Raw genomic sequence first — 18,041 nt, forward strand, 5'->3', positions numbered from 1 at the left:
ATCACTGAATGTATACAGCAGCTTATTATTAAACTATTAAATGTTCTCCACTTTGTTTCCTTGTTTTCCTGAGTGTATGAGAGAGGAAGTCATCTTCGATAACATACTCCTCGATATGACCATCAAATACCTCATAATGAAATAAATGCACGTTGAAACGATGAGAGAGGAGAGAGAAAGAGAGAGGAGAGTGTGTGCATTGTTGTAAATTAATGAGCATGACCACGACCCAGCATATTGCAATTATCCATTTTTAAATTATCTTTTGTCTTGCCATAATTCATTCAAATCTATAATGTGATCTGAATATCGTCTGGAAGGCTTCCTTGAAAATGGCATGACGGTGCATAGAGTGATGACTATTAAATCTATCATGATAAAATGGAAATGAACAGTTTCTGTTCAGGCTCGCTCACAAGGCGCAATTAGGATTCCAGGCAGGTGCTGATGCTGCTCTCTCATTATAAGTGCTCTGTGACATCATTTTTAAATCTCCCGATTGACTAATTTGAGCAAATAAATTAGGAAGGGCCACCAGTATCAGGTGATGGACGGTAACTACACATCAAGCTGGCTAAGCAAGGAAGTCTTTAGGGACTGCTCCAGCCAAAGTGTCTATTTCTAATGGCTGAGACCTTTTCATTTGCAGGAGTGGGTGATACATACCATTTTAGAGGCATTGAACATTCCCTAGCTCTTCTTTAGATATCATGAAACAGATTTTGATGCCTGTGAAGCCTTGCGTTGCCATTCCTTTTACATTAGGTGAGTGAGTAATGCACATTTACAGCCAGGAACGTGTCATTTTGGCAGTATTTTATCTTTATGAACCATATTGAATAGCTGCCTTGATGCACTAAAGCTATGAAATCATTTTAACGTGCATTTTGTTACATTCCCCAGTAAGAAAACCAAAATGTGTCTCTCAAACAAAGGGGAACTAACAAAGATGCACTGAAAACAACCAAAATGAAACAGTTGGGGTTTTAGGAGGGGTTCTGAAAAACACTCATGGGGGTGTCCACTGAAAATTGACCAGCATCAAGAACTGGTATGTAAAGACACCCACCATGAGTATCCACTAAATTTCCCCAAGAAGATGCAAACACAATTAAAACCTACACCAAACTTAAAGACACGAATCAAACCAAAAAGGTGCAGCAAAATAAAATCAAGGAAATCTGACAAAGGAATGTTTTTTAACTCAAAAATGGCACGACAACTAAAGGTGTTTTTCCTCCACATCTCTCAAAACAACCAGATCACTGGGCCAGCCACTCTTAAATATCACCTGGGCCAGCACAGGATAAACAACTTTCCACTAAGGAGATGACAAATCAGCACAGGTGTAACACATAATGACTAACGAGGTGACACCAAATGGCATGCCTCACGTGCCAACGTGAAACCTCGAAACACAAATGGAATAACCAAAACGTGTAACACCTTCTGCTTTAAGACATCAAATATATCCTATATTTTTGATAAAACAAGTTTGCTCACCACTAACAGAAAGCAACTTCCATTGCACAGCATGATCAATTAAAATGCTTCTCTACTTAAAAATGGGTTACCTCCCATATAAAAACATGGTGTCTACTGGCTTTCAACAATTAAATATAAGACAAAACACACACTTATTTTGTAAATATACATATATATTTTTTACCCTCTTTTTGTTTTTTGGCCTTTTATTTCTATAGTTGTGAAAAACTCAAGTACGCTTCTATAACTCTGATCCCCTTGGACCGAGCCCAAACAAAACAAAACTAATCTCCATAACAGCTAAAACCTACAGTCATAATTGTGAGCCAGGGCTAAACACTGACTAAACACAAAACTTATTGACTGCCCACACTTGAAAGACAATCGGCAACCAGTTTGTCCTTACCACGGACATTTCTGATTTCCAGTTACTATGGATTTCCAGGGGAATCCATAGTAACTTTCTTCTCGTGAGGATAGGCATGTTGTAAGATCGGAGCCGGGTCCCCATCGTCAATGTCATGCTTTAGTACATTTGTCTGGGTTGACACATCCGAGAATAAACCATGATATTGTAAGAACAGTGTTGCATTTTTCCTTCCTGAGACAAGTGTGCTGTTATGTCTACTCCCACTTTCCTGCTCTGGTGCTCGATGTCACTGGTCTACTAACCACCAGTCCTGGCAACCCATCTTTACGCACACCTACGCCCTATCATCAGTCACACCTGGACTTCATTACTACCTTCATTTCTTACCATTTATCTAGCACTCTGTCTTGTCAGTCATCAGGTAGTATTGTTTGTGTTTCCATGTCAGACGCTTCCATGTTGTGCTTGTTTTGTATCGGTCCATATCGTTCCATGTTCTTTATCATTAAACTCTAACTGAATCTGCTTCCTGACTCCCTGCGTTATTGCATGTGATGTTGTGGCTACAGAGTCCCTGTGTCACATCCATGACAACCCGCATCCCTTGGTTCTTCTCAGGGGTTCCTCCATCTGGCTTCCGTGTATACACTTGCAAGTTCCACGCATATAATGAAGCAGCCCAGATCACGATTCCATATATTGCAGGTATGTACTGCCTGAAGGGGCAGCTGCCTCTAAATGGCATACGCTGAGCATCAACAATAATGCTGGGCCCAGGGTTGTAAAACAGGGGAAGGCTGACCTGACCTGATTGCAGCTAGCTTGTCTCTCTGCACTGACCTGATTGCAGCTAGCCTATCTCTCTGCCGCAAAGCTGGTCTGGTGTCTCGGTTATCGAAGTGGATCATCCTGGAAATAATGTGGAAGTTTTCCAGAGACATTGTTTTTCGGAAAAGTTATGTGCCAGTTTCTACATCCCACAGGGATTCTGTGGATTCCCCATTGAATCTAGGTTCAAAACCCAGCAAGGATAAGAACCCCAAAGTATGCATTTAATAAATTAGTTTGGTCCATCTCCTTCCATCTCTCATCAAAAACACGCCTTTCCTCCAAATGACTGCAGTCCAGAATGATTTTCTGGATGGTGTCTGGGATGAACAGTTCAAAAGAAGACATTATGTCCTGCACATGAGCAACCGCCATCCGCGTGGGCCCTGGTTGCATCTTTTTCACATTGGCAGCCATGCGGGGGGGCTAATTCCTTGGGCAAGAAGACCGTTCAATGGCAAAAAATGTTGACATCCATATTTCTCCTTCTGCAAGCTGCTGAAGGTCTGGTCCTGGGTGGTTATTGGGCTGGCTGATGGTTAAGCTCATCCTCTTCTTACAAATCACTGTCAGAATCAGAATTGACAAATCAAATCAAAGTTTATTTGTCACGTGCACCGAATACAACAGTGAAATGCTTACTTACAGACTCTAACCAATAGTGCAAGAAAGGTATTATGTGAACAATAGGTAGGTAAAGAAGTAAATCAACAGTAAAAAGACAGGCTATATACAGTAGCAAGGCTATAAAAGTAGCGTGGCTACATACAGACACCGGTTAGTCAGGCTGATTGAGGTAGTATGTACATGTAGATATGGATAAAGTGACTAAGCATATATGATGAACAGAGAGTAGCAGTAGCAAAAAAGAGGGGTTGGCGTTTGGGGAGTGGGACACAATGCAGATAGCCTGTTTAGCCAATGTGCGGGAGCACTGGTTGGCCGGCCCAATTGAGGTAGTATGTACATGAATGTATAGTTAAAGTGACTATGCATATATGATAAAGAGAGTAGCAGCAGCATAAACAGAGGGGTTGGGGTGGCACAAAATGCAAATAGTCTGGGTAGCCATTTGATTACCTGTTCAGGAGTCTTATGGCTTGGGGGTAAAAACTGTTGAGAAGCCTTTTTTTCCTAGACTCGGCGCTCCGGTGCCGCTTGTCGTGTGGTAGCAGAAAGAACAGTCTATGATTAGGGTGGCTGGAGTCTTTGACAATTTTTAGGGCCTTCTTCTGTCACCACCTGGTATAGAGGTCCTGGATGGAAGGAAGCTTGGCCCCAGTGAGGTACTGGTCGTACACACTACCCTCTGTAGTGCCTTGCGGTCGGGGGCCGAGCAGTTGCCATATCAAGCAGTGATGCAACCAGTCAGGTTGCTTTCGATGGTGCATTTGTAGAACTTTTGAGGATCTGAGGACCCATGCCAAATATTTTCAGTCTCCTGAGGGGGAATAGGCTTTTTCGTGCCCTCTTCATGACTGTCTTGGTGTGTTTGACCCATGATAGATTGTTGGCGATGTGGACACCAAGGAACTTGAAGCTCTCAACCTGCTCCACTACAGCCCCGTCAATAAGAATGGTTGCATGCTTGGTCCTTCTGTTCCTGTAGTCCACAATCATCTTCTTTGTCTTGATCACATTGAGGGAGAGGTTGTTATCCTGGCACCACACATCTCCTCCCTGTCTCATCATTGTCGGTGATCAGGCCTACCACTGTTGTGTCATTGGCAAACTTAACGATGGTGTTGGAGTCCTGCCTGGCCATGCAGTCAGAACAGGGAGTACAGGAGGGGACTGAGCACGCACCCCTGAGGGGCCCCCGTGTTGTGGATCAGTGTGGCGGATGTGTTGTTACCTACCCTCACCATCTGAGGGCGGCTCGTCAGGAAGTCCAGGATCCAGTTGCAGAAGGAGGTGTTTAGTTTCAGGGTCCTTAGCTTAGTGATGAGCTTTGAGGGCACTATGGTGTTGAACGATTAGCTGTTGTCAATGAATAGCATTCTCATATAGGTGTTCCTTCTGTCCAGGTGGGAAAGGGCAGTGTGGTGTGCAATAGAGATTGAATCATCTGTGGTTCTGTTGGGGCGGTATGCAAATTGTAGTGGGTCTAGGATTTCTGGGATAATGGTGTTGATGTGAGCCATGACCAGCCTTTCAAAGCACGTCATGGCTACAGACGTGAGTGCTACGGATCAGTAGTCATTTTGGCAGGTTAACTTAGTGTTCTTGGACACAGGTACTATGGTGGCCTCCTTGAAACATGTTGGTATTACAGACTCAGTCATTGACAGGTTGAAAACGTCATTGAAGACACTTCCAGCAGGGTTTCATTCGCACGTCCACCTCCGGCAGGCTTCTTCTTCGTGGCCAAGAAGAACGGAGGGTTGCGCCCCTGCATTGAATCTGAATTCAATTACCAAGGAGTACCACTACCGTCTCCCGTTGGTGCCAGTCACGATTGAACACCTCTGTGGGGCCCGTTTTTTTTAAATCAAGTTTTACCTGCGGAGTGCCTACAATTTGATCCACATCCGGGAGTAGGATAAATGGAAGACAGCCTTCAGCACGATGTTTGGTCACTACGAGTATTTGGAAATTACTTTTGAATTAGCCAATGCTCTGTCGGTGTTCCAGGCATTCGTCAATGAGGTGTTCCGGGACATGCTTGAACGCCAGGTGGTCGTGTATATCGACGACATCCTGGTTTACTCAGCTATCTTGGAGGATCACATCACTAACATCCAAGTAGTCCAAAAACATCTCCGGGCCAACCACTTGCACGTCAAAGCGGAGATGTTCCAAATCCATCAGGAGTTTTTTTTCCTTTTTGGGTTAACAGTTTGGCCCGACTCATGATGGATGAAAAGAATGTGGATGCTGTCAGGTCATGGTCAGTATCAACCACCATAAAGGGGTTTCAACGTTTTTAGGGATTTGCCAACTTCTACCGCCGGTTCATTAAAAACTTTAGCTCCATCGCATCTCCTCTCACTTCTCTCCTCATGGGTGGTCCAAGGAAGTTGGGTTGGAATCTTGTAGCTGACGAAGCCTTCCACCTACTGAAGGGATGTTTCACCTCCGCCCAGTTTCTCAAACATCCAGATCCTACGCTGCCCTTTGTGGTGGAGGTGGGTGCCTCAGAAGTAGGAGTGGGGGCTGTCCTGTCCCTATGTCAAGGTAATCCACAGAAATTGTATCCATGTGCATATTACTCTAAAAAGCTCTCCTGCAGAGAAGAACTATGATGTTGGCGATCAGGAGCTCCGGGTGGTCAAGTTGGCATTAGAGGAGTGGAAACAATGGTTGGAGGGCGCCCAGGACCCATTTCTCATCCTCACTGACCATCGGAACCTGGAGTACATACGGACAGTGAGGCGACTGGACCCACACCAAACCAGGTGGGGCCTTTTCTTCACCAGATTCGATTTCATGCTGACATATTGCCCACGTTAAAAAGACATAAAAGTCAATGCCCTTTCCCGTCTCTATGGATCAGGAGAGGTTCCTGTCTTGAGTGCACCCATAATTCCGCCCTCTCGAGTCATAGCCACCGTGCTCTGGGACGTGGATGTGGACATTCGCCAGGCCCTGGAGAGGGAACCCGCACCTGCTACCTGCCCTCCTAAGCGCACCTAAGTTCCCACGGGTTAAGGAATCGGCTGTTGACCTGGGCGCACACAGCTGTCATCGCTGGACATCCAGGTATCACCCGCACCATTCAGTCCATCTCTGGAAAGTATTGTTGGCCCTCCTTGGCGCAGGACGTCACACGTTATGTCAACTCCTGTTCCATATGTCCCCAATCCAAATCCCCCTGGAATGGTGGTTGAAGATATCCCTCTAGTGGTGTGGGGGCTGTGCTTTGGCAAAGTGGGTGGGGTTATATCCTTCCTGTTTGGACCTGTCCGGGGGTGTCCTCGGATGGGGCCACAGTGTCTCCTGACCCCTCCTGTCTCAGCCTCCAGTATTTATGCTGCAGTAGTGTATGTGTCGGGGGGCTAGGGTCAGTTTGTTATATCTGGAGTACTTCTCCTGTCCTATTCGGTGTCCTGTGTGAATCTAAGTGTGCGTTCTCTAATTCTCTCCTTCTCTCTTTCTTTCTCTCTCTCGGAGGACCTGAGCCCTAGGACCATGCCCCAGGACTACCTGACATGATGACTCCTTGCTGTCCCCAGTCCACCTGGCCATGCTGCTGCTCCAGTTTCAACTGGCCTGAGCCCTAGGACCATGTCCCAGGACTACCTGACATGATGACTCCTTGCTGTCCCCAGTCCACCTGGCCATGCTGCTGCTCCAGTTTCAACTGTTCTGCCTTACTATTATTTGACCATGCTGGTCATTTATGAACATTTGAACATCTTGGCCATGTTCTGTTATAATCTCTACCCGGCACAGCCAGAAGAGGACTGGCCACCCCACATATGCTCTCTCTAATTGTCTCTTTCTTTCTCTCTCTCGGAGGACCTGAGCCCTAGGACCGTGCCCCAGGACTACCTGACATGATGACTCCTTGCTGTCCCCAGTCCACCTGACTGTGCTGCTGCTCCAGTTTAAACTGTTCTGCCTTATTATTATTCGACCATGCTGGTCATTTATGAACATTTGAACATCTTGGCCATGTTCTGTTATAATCTCTACCCGGCACAGCCAGAAGAGGACTGGCCACCCCACATAGCCTGGTTCCTCTCTAGGTTTCTTCCTAGGTTTTGGCCTTTCTAGGGAGTTTTTCCTAACCACCATGCTTTTACACCTGCATTGCTTGCTGTTTGGTGTTTTAGGCTGGGTTTCTGTACAGCACTTTGAGATATCAGTTGATGTCCGAAGGGCTATATAAATACATTTGATTTGATTTTATTTGATGCTCCAGCAGGAAAACTGCTTCCCCTTCCCATGCCTCAGCGTCCCTGGTCTCATTTGTCCATTGATTTTGTCACTGGTCTCCCCTCTTCTGATGGTTTTACCACCATTTTTGTGATAGTGGAAATATTCTCTAAATCATGCCATTTCATCCCTTTCCCTGGTCATCCCAACTGCTATCCAAGTCGCTGAGGCACTGTTCTATTAGGTCTTCTAGCACTATGGCCTTCCGGAGAATATCATCTCCGATCGTGGCCCCCAATTCACATCACGTATATTGAAGGCATTCATGGAAAATCTGGTGGTTACAGTCAGCCTCACTTCTGGGTACCGGCCTCAGTCTAACGTTCAGGTGTGGAGGATGAACCAGGAGCTGGGGAGGTTCCTGAGGAGCCACTGCCAGGACCGGCAGGGGGAGTGGGCCGATACCTTCCCTGAGCTGTTTACATAGAGAATTCATTGCGACACTCCTCCACCGGGCTGACAACCTTCCAGTGTGTTCTGGGTTATAAGCCATCCCTGGATCAGTGGACTCCGAGCCAGTCCACTGCAATGGACGAGTGGTTCAGGTGCGTAGAAGTTATAGAATGATGCCCAAAAAGAGCAGGTGTATAGCCACCGCAGTAAGGCTCCGGTGTTCCACCCTGGTGATCGAGCCTGGCTCTCCACCAGGAACCTTCCGCTGCGCCTGTCCTGTATGAAGCTGAGTCCCCGGTTTGTGGGGCCGTTCAAGGTCCTCCGGAGGCTCAACGAGGTTACAACTCCCCACTAACTACCGGATCTCACCATCTTTTCATGTTTTCCTCCTCAGGCCGGTGGTTCCTGGTCCGGTGGACGACATTCTAGATCCCAACTTCATGACTAACTTCATTACATACCATCTATCTAGCACTCTGTTTTGTCAGTCATCAGGTAGTATTGTTTGTGTTTTCATGCCAGACACTTCTCTTGTTTTGTATCATTCCATGTTTGTTATCATTAAACTCACTACCTGACTCCCTGCGTCGACGTTACATGTGACAAAAAGACATCAGTTACTCAATTGTCCAACCAGCACATCATGGTCAAAACACATAGATAAATATTGTTATTAACCTCTAGCGTCGAGCAATCCCGTATCCGGGAGCGTAATTATAGCCTCAAGCTCATTACCATAACGCAACGTTAACTATTCATGAAAATCGCAAATGAAATGAAATAAATATATTGGCTCACAAGCTTAGCCTTTTGTTAACAACACTGTCATCTCAGATTTTCAAAATATGCTTTTCAACCATAGCTACACAAGCATTTGTGTAAGAGTATTGATAGCTAGCATAGCATTAAGCCTAGCATTCAGCAGGCAACATTTTCACAAAAACAAGAAAAGCATTCAAATAAAATCATTTACCTTTGAAGAACTTCGGATGTTTTCAATGAGGAGACTCAGTTAGATAGCAAATGTTCAGTTTTTCCAAAAAGATTACTTGTGTAGGAGAAATCGCTCCGTTTTGTTCATCACGTTTGGCTAAGAAAAAAATCTGAAAATGCAGTCTCTACAACGCCAAACTTTTTACCAAATTAACTCCATAATATCGACAGAAACATGGCAAACGTTGTTTAGAATCAATCCTCAAGGTGTTTTTCACATATCTATTCGGTGATAAATCATTCGTGGCAGCTGTGTTTCTCCTCGAAGCAAACGAAAAATACACGCAGCCGGAGATTACGCAATAATTGCAACGGAGGACACCAAGCGGCCACCTGGTAGATGTAGTCTCTTAAGGTCAATCTTCCAATGATTTGCCTACAAATACGTCACGATGCTGTCGACACCTTGGGGAAACGACAGAAAGTCTAAGCTCATTCGTGACCCATACACAGCCATATAAGGAGACATTGGAACACAGCGCATTCAAAATCTGGGACACTTCCTGTATGAAATTTCATCTTGGTTTCGCCTGTAGCATTAGTTCTGTGGCACTCACAGACAATATCTTTGCAGTTTTGGAAACGTCAGAGTGTTTTCTTTCCAAAGCTGTCAATTATATGCATAGTCGAGCATCTTTTCATGACAAAATATCTTGTTTAAAACGGGAAGGTTTTTTTATCCATAAATTAAAAGAGCGCCCCCTATATCCAAGAAGTTAAGATGGGTAAGGGAATTGCTGTTACAATCCCTGGTCCTATCACACTGAGAGTAAGGTCCAGTTATATGGTCACCTGCAGCAAAGAAAGATATAAAAAAGCTCCAAATGGCTCAAAACAGGGCTGGTAGATTAGCTCTTCATTGCTCTAAACATGGCTGCCAGATTAGCTCTTCATTGCTCTAAACAGGGCTGCCAGATTAGCTCTTCATTGCTCTAAACAGGGCTGCCAGATTAGCTCTTCATTGCTCTAACCGTATGAATATTATCCAAATGCATCAGAATCTTTCATGGCCTCACGTTAAAAACAAATTACAATCCAGTCTTCTGATTTTCTTTAGGAATGTTATATTCTTAAAAAAAACACAGTATTTTTAAGTCCAGTTAGTACATACTGGCAACACGCATAACCACCAAACCAGACTGGCAAATTCAGGGCAGCTAAGACAACTAAAGCCAAGGACAAATCGCCTTAAATCTACAGTTTTATATAGAGCCATAGCTGAATGGAACTCTTTACCAATCCATATTTCTCAGGCAAAACTTAAATACACCTTCAAGAAAAAAATAAAAGAATGTCTAATGTGAAAGACCATATGACTGGACAGCAAATAGAAAGTATCAACTGAATGTTAAATGTGTTTCCTGTCAGGTATTTTTATTATCTGTCTTGTCTACTTGTATGTTTGTGAAGTCTTGATTGTGGTTGTTGGTAATGTCTTCTTAATTGGTGTTGGATCCCAGGAAGATTATCTAGCATTACGGCATTAGCTAATGGTCCTAATAAAAGTGACAAAATTACAAAATTACAACCAGCACAGGGCGTATTGAGCTTTCTTCGTACTCTTGAGGAAGACTATAGTCAATGGTGACAGCAGTGGACACAGGCAGAACATCACTACCGGTTTCCACTGACTTCGCGGCCGATTGTATCGGGTGAAGTATGGATTCAACATGTTGACATGGTTTTTCTCCTGCGCTCCTGTGTGGCGATGATGTAATCCAGATAACAATTGTTTTTCACTATGTGGTAAGGACCTGAAAAACGAGCTTGAAAAGCGAGCTTGACCCCTCAACGGGCAGGACTTGGTCACCCACATTGAAAGTCCGGGTTCGCGCCTTCCGATTATACCAAACTTTCATTTTCGTTTGCACCCTCTCCAGATTCTCACTGGCAAACTCAAAGATGTGGTGCAATCTGTATCGAAAAGTGTTAACGTGCTCCAACAGATTTGTTTGTTTTTTAAGGTTCCGCCCTGCAACAACCTCTCTCTCAGCAAACTCAAAGGACCTCTGACATGATGCCCAAACACAAGTTCATTCGTACCTAAAACAAGATTCCTGAACAACCTTCGGCACAGCAAACAGCACAAGAGGGACCTCTTCATCCTAGTCAACTCAAAGCAGTAAGCTCTCAACATAGACTTCAAAGTCTGATGAAATCTCTCAAGAGCACCTTGAAACTCTGGGTGGTTGGCACTAGAGGGGAAATGGGTTACACCCAACCGTTGTAGCACTTGTAAGAAGACCTTTGACATGCAATTCGGGCCTTAACAATACTGGGAGCTGTGATTTTCCTGGAATGGCCTCAGGGAAACAAGTGCCAGCACACATGATGGTTAAGATAAACTGGTTACCACTCTTGGCTTTGGACAAAGGACCAACACAGTCCACCAGAACCCTGCTGCAAGGTTAATCAAAAGCAGGAATAGGCTGAAAAGGTGCAACCGGTACAGCTTGGTTCAGTTTATTCGTCTGCTGGCAAACGGCAGAGGATTTACAGTAAGCCACAACATCCTGTTTCAGAACAGTCAAGAAGAAGTTATGCAAGATCCGGTCATAAGTCTTGTGACCCCAATATGGCCTACCATACTACCATCGTGACCCAACCTCAGTATCTCTTGTCGAAACATAACTGGACCAACAATTTGACATACACTGGACCATTCGTCTTGCCCAGATGTGGAAAAAGTAACTCACAAAAAACTTTATCAATCTACAAAAATTTGTGTTTCTCATCATGTGTCACGACTTCCGCCGAAGTGAACGTGCGGCGTTCGGCGATCGATGTCACCGGCTTTCTAGCCATCACCGCTCCATTTTTCAATTATCCATTTGTCTTGTCTTGTTTCCATACACACCTGGTTTACATTTCCCCAATCAATCTACTTGTATTTAACCCTCTGTTTCCCATCATGTTTTGTGAGTAAATGTTTCATGTTACGTGGTGTTAGTTTACGCGCTTTACTTTTATGTTCTGTTTTTTGAGCATGTTTGTTTTATGTAGTGCTCTCGTTTTTGGAACTATAAGAAAAGTGTGCCTGTTCATTATACTCTGCTCTCCTGCACCTGACTTCGCCTCCAATACACCATTGACATCATGGACTACTATTTTAGCGAATTAGCAACTTTGCAACTACTTACTAGATTTGAGCTACTTTGCACCTACATGTTAGCTAACCCTTCCCTTAACACTAACATTAACCCTTTAACCTAACTCTTAACCCCTAGCCTAGCTAACGTTAGTCACCTAGCTAATGTTAGCAACAACAAATTGGAATTCGCAACATATCATACATTTTTCAAATTCATAACATATTGTACGAATTGCAATTCGTCACATCATATGAATTGTAATTCGCAACATATCATACGGAATGGATGACGGACATCCACAAATTAATCCATACCATATGAAATGTAACATATCATATTAACTGGAGTGTACTGGATTTACATTACTATATGATATCTACCCTTGAGTCCAGGTTGCCTCCATAGGTGCAGATTACTGCCTTGAGTGTTACAATGGATTTATGCTCCAAATAACAAAATGCTAATTGACTAGGAGACATTCCAGAACTAGAGCTACATAAGAAGGAGAAGAACACCCCACAGTAGCTGTCCTTTCTATATTTGTTAATTCATTTGCCATTGCCTCTCTACCCTCTGGTCGAGACAACATGAAAGTTGCTGTAAAACCTACTCGCTAACAGTCCCATTAATCTATTAGGAGGATCTGGACTCCTCCAGCTAACGCTTCCTCACCTTCCTCCCAGGCAGTAGCATGCTAGCCCTGTCCCCATGGATGACTCATGCCATTTTATTATAGTTTAGACCCATGGGTTCTTCCCATAACAGTCCCTTTAACCTGGAGCTAGCCAGCTTTACTCTTTAAGGTCAAAACCTGCACTTCAAAGAGGCCTATATCATAAACTATACCATTAAAAACCAGCAAAATACTGCAATACAGTAGCAACCACATACTGTATACACTCAAAACCTTGTGTTCATTTAACCTGGAGCTAGCAGCTACTGTCTTCAAGGTCTTTGTTTACGCCCATTCATCATCGTTCACACACTCTTAAGCCTTAGCCTCACCACACCCACACATGTAAACGTATGTGAGTCAGCATAGAATTGTCCTCCAGAAAATACTCGCTCTACTTAAACTTTCTCCCAGTGAGCTTAGTCAATATCAACAGCAAAATTCAGGGCAGCAATGTTTTTGACAGCCATAGCAACAGCTTTGCAGTTGTCCATAGCTACAATAGTCTGTATCTTTCCAAAAGTCTGCGGTAGAAAATATGATCTATATACTGACCAGGGAAGCTCCATTCCGTTATAGACAGACGCCTGTTACAATGACAGACCAATCAGGGCTCATCTATTGGCATGGCCAACCACAGCATTATCTCAGCCAATCATGGCTAGCCAGGAAGGATCCTGTCTTCTCCCTGTACAGCTCAGTGCTTTCTCCTTGGCTAAACTAGGCTCATCATTTTACATTTGAGTTATATTTCCAGATCCCATACAAGTTTGTAATTAAGGTACATGAAAATTCACATGTTCAAGAAGGCATTTCAAAATAAAATAAAAACATTTCAAAATAAAATAAATACTAGCGTCAAAAGCTTCCGATCCTGTAATACTCACAGCCTTGTGTGAATACTGTGGCCTTCACTATCAACAGAGTCCCCTGAGTTTATTAGCTGTACTTGCAAATCGTTACCCATATTTATAATTCAAGCCATCCCCAAATGGCACTCTCCTCATATTTAATTATTTCTGATTCCCATTGGTCAGGGTGAAATGTCCCCCACTATAGAGATTTATATAAAAGGTTACCGGAACACATGTCCTATTAACGTCTTATTAATGTTTCAATTAGCATTTTCCGAAATGGTGAGAGGGGGAATCAGAGAACAATTAAAATGATGTATTTCTGTCACAGACATCCATTGAAGAGGGGGTCCACCACCATCAACGGCCGAACATTCCTCCAATACAAAACAGTTTGTTGCCTGTTCTTCCTCTTCCCCTCCTCCTGCAATCACAGCCATCGATCTCCATTCCTACACCAACCTCATTCTTTCAAAAGGTACTGCAGCTGCTTCTCCTGCAGAGGGACAGGCCTCATTGTTGCCCACAATTCCTATTCACTGTAACCTCTGGGACCATGGGACCAGTTCGGGAGCCCCACAACACTTTCACAGGGGGATTATATTGGCAGCTAACAAACTGTCTGCCTACAGAGTCCTGCACCATCAAATAGCAAAGGCTTGAGTTGCCAGTAAAGCAACATCAAATCTCAGTTCAGAGACATCGAACACCCTCAGAGAAGTCAGGGGAAAGAGAACAACTATAATTTGGAGTTCCTACAGAATTAGGGATCATGAATACAGTATGTAGACTTTTGTTAGGAAAGAATGGATGTAGACCTCATGTTTGTTTTAAACTCTGGACAATGGGGCCATTTAGTCCATTGAAATGCATCAGCTATTCAAGCTGGCTTGAAGGCCGAAGCTGTGGCCAGTCAACAATGGCACCATTAATTGTTTTAGGGAGGTCTGTCTGGTGTCTGGGCCATAAATATCCAAGGCCTAATGTGCTTTCTTATCGACTTAATTGCCAAATGCATTCAGTCTAGGGCAGCTATTCCCAAACTGGGGTACGCAATGCCGTTGGGGGTACTCCAAATAAAAATATGATTCACATTTTTTAAAAACTAAAAAAACATTTAATTATTATTCAAGCAGTTCATTTATATTTTCCAAATGGGCTATACATTTGGGTGAGTTTTTTTCTCACCTGAGTAGCCTTGTTTTACTGCCAAAAATCAAATTAAACCATCTAGTGTTCAGCGAAATAACAACACAATGTTAAATACAGGTAACCTAGTCAAATAATTAACATCCAATCACATTAACCGTTAGTCTCTCGCGGGAATTCCACTAACGGTTCATATGTAGCCAAACGTAGCTGCTGCCCATTCTGTTTGCTCAAAAATTGATAAATTAGTTTATTAGCTGTACTTGCAAATCGTTACCCATATTTATAATTCAAGCCATCCCCAAATGGCACTCTCCTCATATTTAATTATTTCTGATTCCCATTGGTCAGGGTGAAATGTCCCCCACTATAGTGCAGAGATTTATATAAAAGGTTACCGGAACACATGTCTGTTTGCTCGAAAATTGATAAATGGTTAGAAAAAAGTAAGGCCCGCATCCGTAGAGACACATACCAGCTCTACTGGTAGTACTGCTACTACCGACTTGTGTCGTCGACAGGTGCAGGTGTAGTACTGCTACTACCATATGATGGGGTTCACTCGTATTGGGAGTAGTGCCTTTCCTCGGCCACAGTGTGTTATATGTGCAAAAAGTACTATCTCACAACTCAATGAAACCTTCACTCTTGCGCAGACATTTAGAAACAAAACATGCCAATTTAAAAAATAAGCCACTGGAGTTTTTGGAGTGAGAAATAAGACGACTTTTGAGTAATAAGACATGTATAAAAACAATAGATACCATTAATAAGAAGGGTCTAGAAGCGTCTTATATGGTGAGCTAACGAGTGGCTAGGACAGGCAAGCCCTATACTATTGTGGAGGACTTAATTCTTCCTGCTGCCGAAGGTTGACTTTGCCTTTAAACAGCTTGGAAAATTCCAGAACATTATGTCATGGGTTTAGAAGCCTCTGATTGACATAATTTGAGTCAATTGGAGGTGTACCTGTGGATATATTTCAAGCCCTACCTTCAAACTCAGTGTCTCTTTGCTTGACATCATGGGAAAAGCAAAATAAATCAGCCAAAAATTGTCTGGTTCATACTTGGGCGCAATTTCCAAATGCCTAAAGGTACCACGTTCATCTGTACAAACAATAGTACCCAAGTATAAACACCATGGGACCACGCAGCTGTCATACCGCTCAGGAAGGAGACGCTTTCTGTCTCCTAGAGATCAAATCAAATCAACATTTACTTGTCACGTACGCCGAAAACAACAGGTGTAGATGGGGGGAACAGAGGGTTATATACACAACACATAATGAGGGAAATGAGAACCAGGTGTGTGGGAAAACGAGACAAAACAAATGGAAAATGAAAAATGGATCGGAGTGGCTAGAAGACCGGCGACATCGACCGCCAAACACCGCCCGAACAAGGAGAGGAATCGACTTCGGCAAAAGTCGTGACAGTACCCCACCTTGACGTGCGGCTCCAGCCGCGCGCCGACACTGGTCTCGGGGACGACCCGGAGGGCGAGACGCAGGCCGATCAGGACAGAGACGGTGAAACTCTCGCAGCATTGAAGGATCCAACATGTCCTCGACCGGAACCCAGCATCTCTCCTCCGGACCATACCCCTCCCTGTCCACGAAGTACCAAAGAACCCTCACCAGACGTCTAGAATCCATTATGGAACGAACGGAGTACGCCGGGGCCCCCTCGATGGCAGAGGAACCTCCCGCACCTCAGACTCCTGGAGCGGGCCAGCCACCACCGGCCTGAGGAGAGACCCATGGAACGAGGGGTTAATGCGGTAATCGGGGGAAATCTGCAACCTGTAACAAACATCGTTCACTCTCTTCAGTACTTTAAATGGCCCCCCAAACCGCGGACCCAGCTTCCGACAGGGCAGGCAGAGGGGCAGGTTTCGGGTCGAGAGCCAGACCCGGTCCACCAGTGCGAACACCGGGGCCTCACTGCACCAATTTCTGGCACAGCACGGCGCGCTGAAGGTGAACATGGGCGGCGTCCCATGTTTCCTCCGTGCGCCGGAACCAGTTGTCCACCGCAGGAGCCTTCGTCTGACTCTGATGCCAAGGAGCCAGAACCGGCTGAAACCCCAGGTTAGTGGAGGAGTGGCAGAGCGAGTTTGGGCCATCTCTGCCCAGGGCACAAACGCTGCCCGGTCCTGGCAATAGGACCTCAGAAACCTACCCACATCCTGGTTAACTCTCTCCACCTGCCCGTTACTCTCGGGTGAAAACCTGAGGTAAGGCTGATCGAGACCCGTTGACGTTCCATGAACGCCCTCCAGACCCTCGATGTGAACTGGGGACCCCGATCAGACACTATATCCTCAGGCACCCCGTAGTGCCGGAAGACATGCGTAAACAAGGCCTCTGCAGTCTGTAGGGCCTTAGGGAGACCGGGCAGAGGAAGGAGACGGCAGGACTTAGAGAAACGATCCACAACATCCAGGATCATAGTGTTTCCCTGTGATTTTTTATTTATTTTACCTTTATTTAACTAGGCAAGTCAGTTAAGAACAAATTCTTATTTTCAATGACGGCCTAGGAACAGTGGGTTAACTGCCTGTTCAGGGGCAGAACGACAGATTTGTACCTTGTCAGCTCGGGGGTTTGAACTTGCAACCTTCCGGTTACTAGTCCAACGCTCTAACCACTAGGCTACGCTGCCACCCCACTAGGCTACGCTGTGATGGGGGCAGATCAGTCAGGAAATCAATCGGCCATTGTGGAAGGGGTAACGGGTGTAGCTTACCTCTGGGCAGGTGCCTAAGAGCCTTACACTGGGCGCACACCGAGCAGGAAGAAACATAAACCCTCACGTCCTTAGCCAAAGTGGGCCACCAGTACTTCCCAGTCAGACAGCGTACCGTCCGACCAATGCCTGGATGACCAGAGGAGGGTAACGTGTGGGCCCAATAGATCAACCGGACACAGTCAGCAGACGGAACATACAGACGCCCAGTGGGACACTGGAGTGGAGCGGGCTCTGCTCGCAAGCTTGCTCAATGTCTGCGTCCAGCTCCCACACTACCGGCACCACCAGGCAGGAGGCCGGGAGTATGGGGGTGGGTTCCATGGGCTGCTCCTCTGTGTCATACAGCCAGGACAGTGCGTCTGCCTTCAGGTTCTGGGAACCTGGTCTTTAAGAAAGGGTGAACAAAAAACGGGTGAAAAACTTGGTCCACCTTGCCTGGGGAGGGTTGTCTCCTCGCTGCCTGGATGTACTCCAGATTGCGGTGGTCAGTCCAGATGAGAAAAGGGTATTTCGCCCCCTCAAGCCAATGTCTCCACGCCTTCAGAGCCTTGACGACAGCCAACAGCTCCC

The sequence above is a fragment of the Oncorhynchus nerka genome, linkage group LG6, assembly GCF_034236695.1.
Source record: "Oncorhynchus nerka isolate Pitt River linkage group LG6, Oner_Uvic_2.0, whole genome shotgun sequence".
In the NCBI taxonomy this organism is placed as follows: Eukaryota; Metazoa; Chordata; class Actinopteri; order Salmoniformes; family Salmonidae; genus Oncorhynchus; species Oncorhynchus nerka.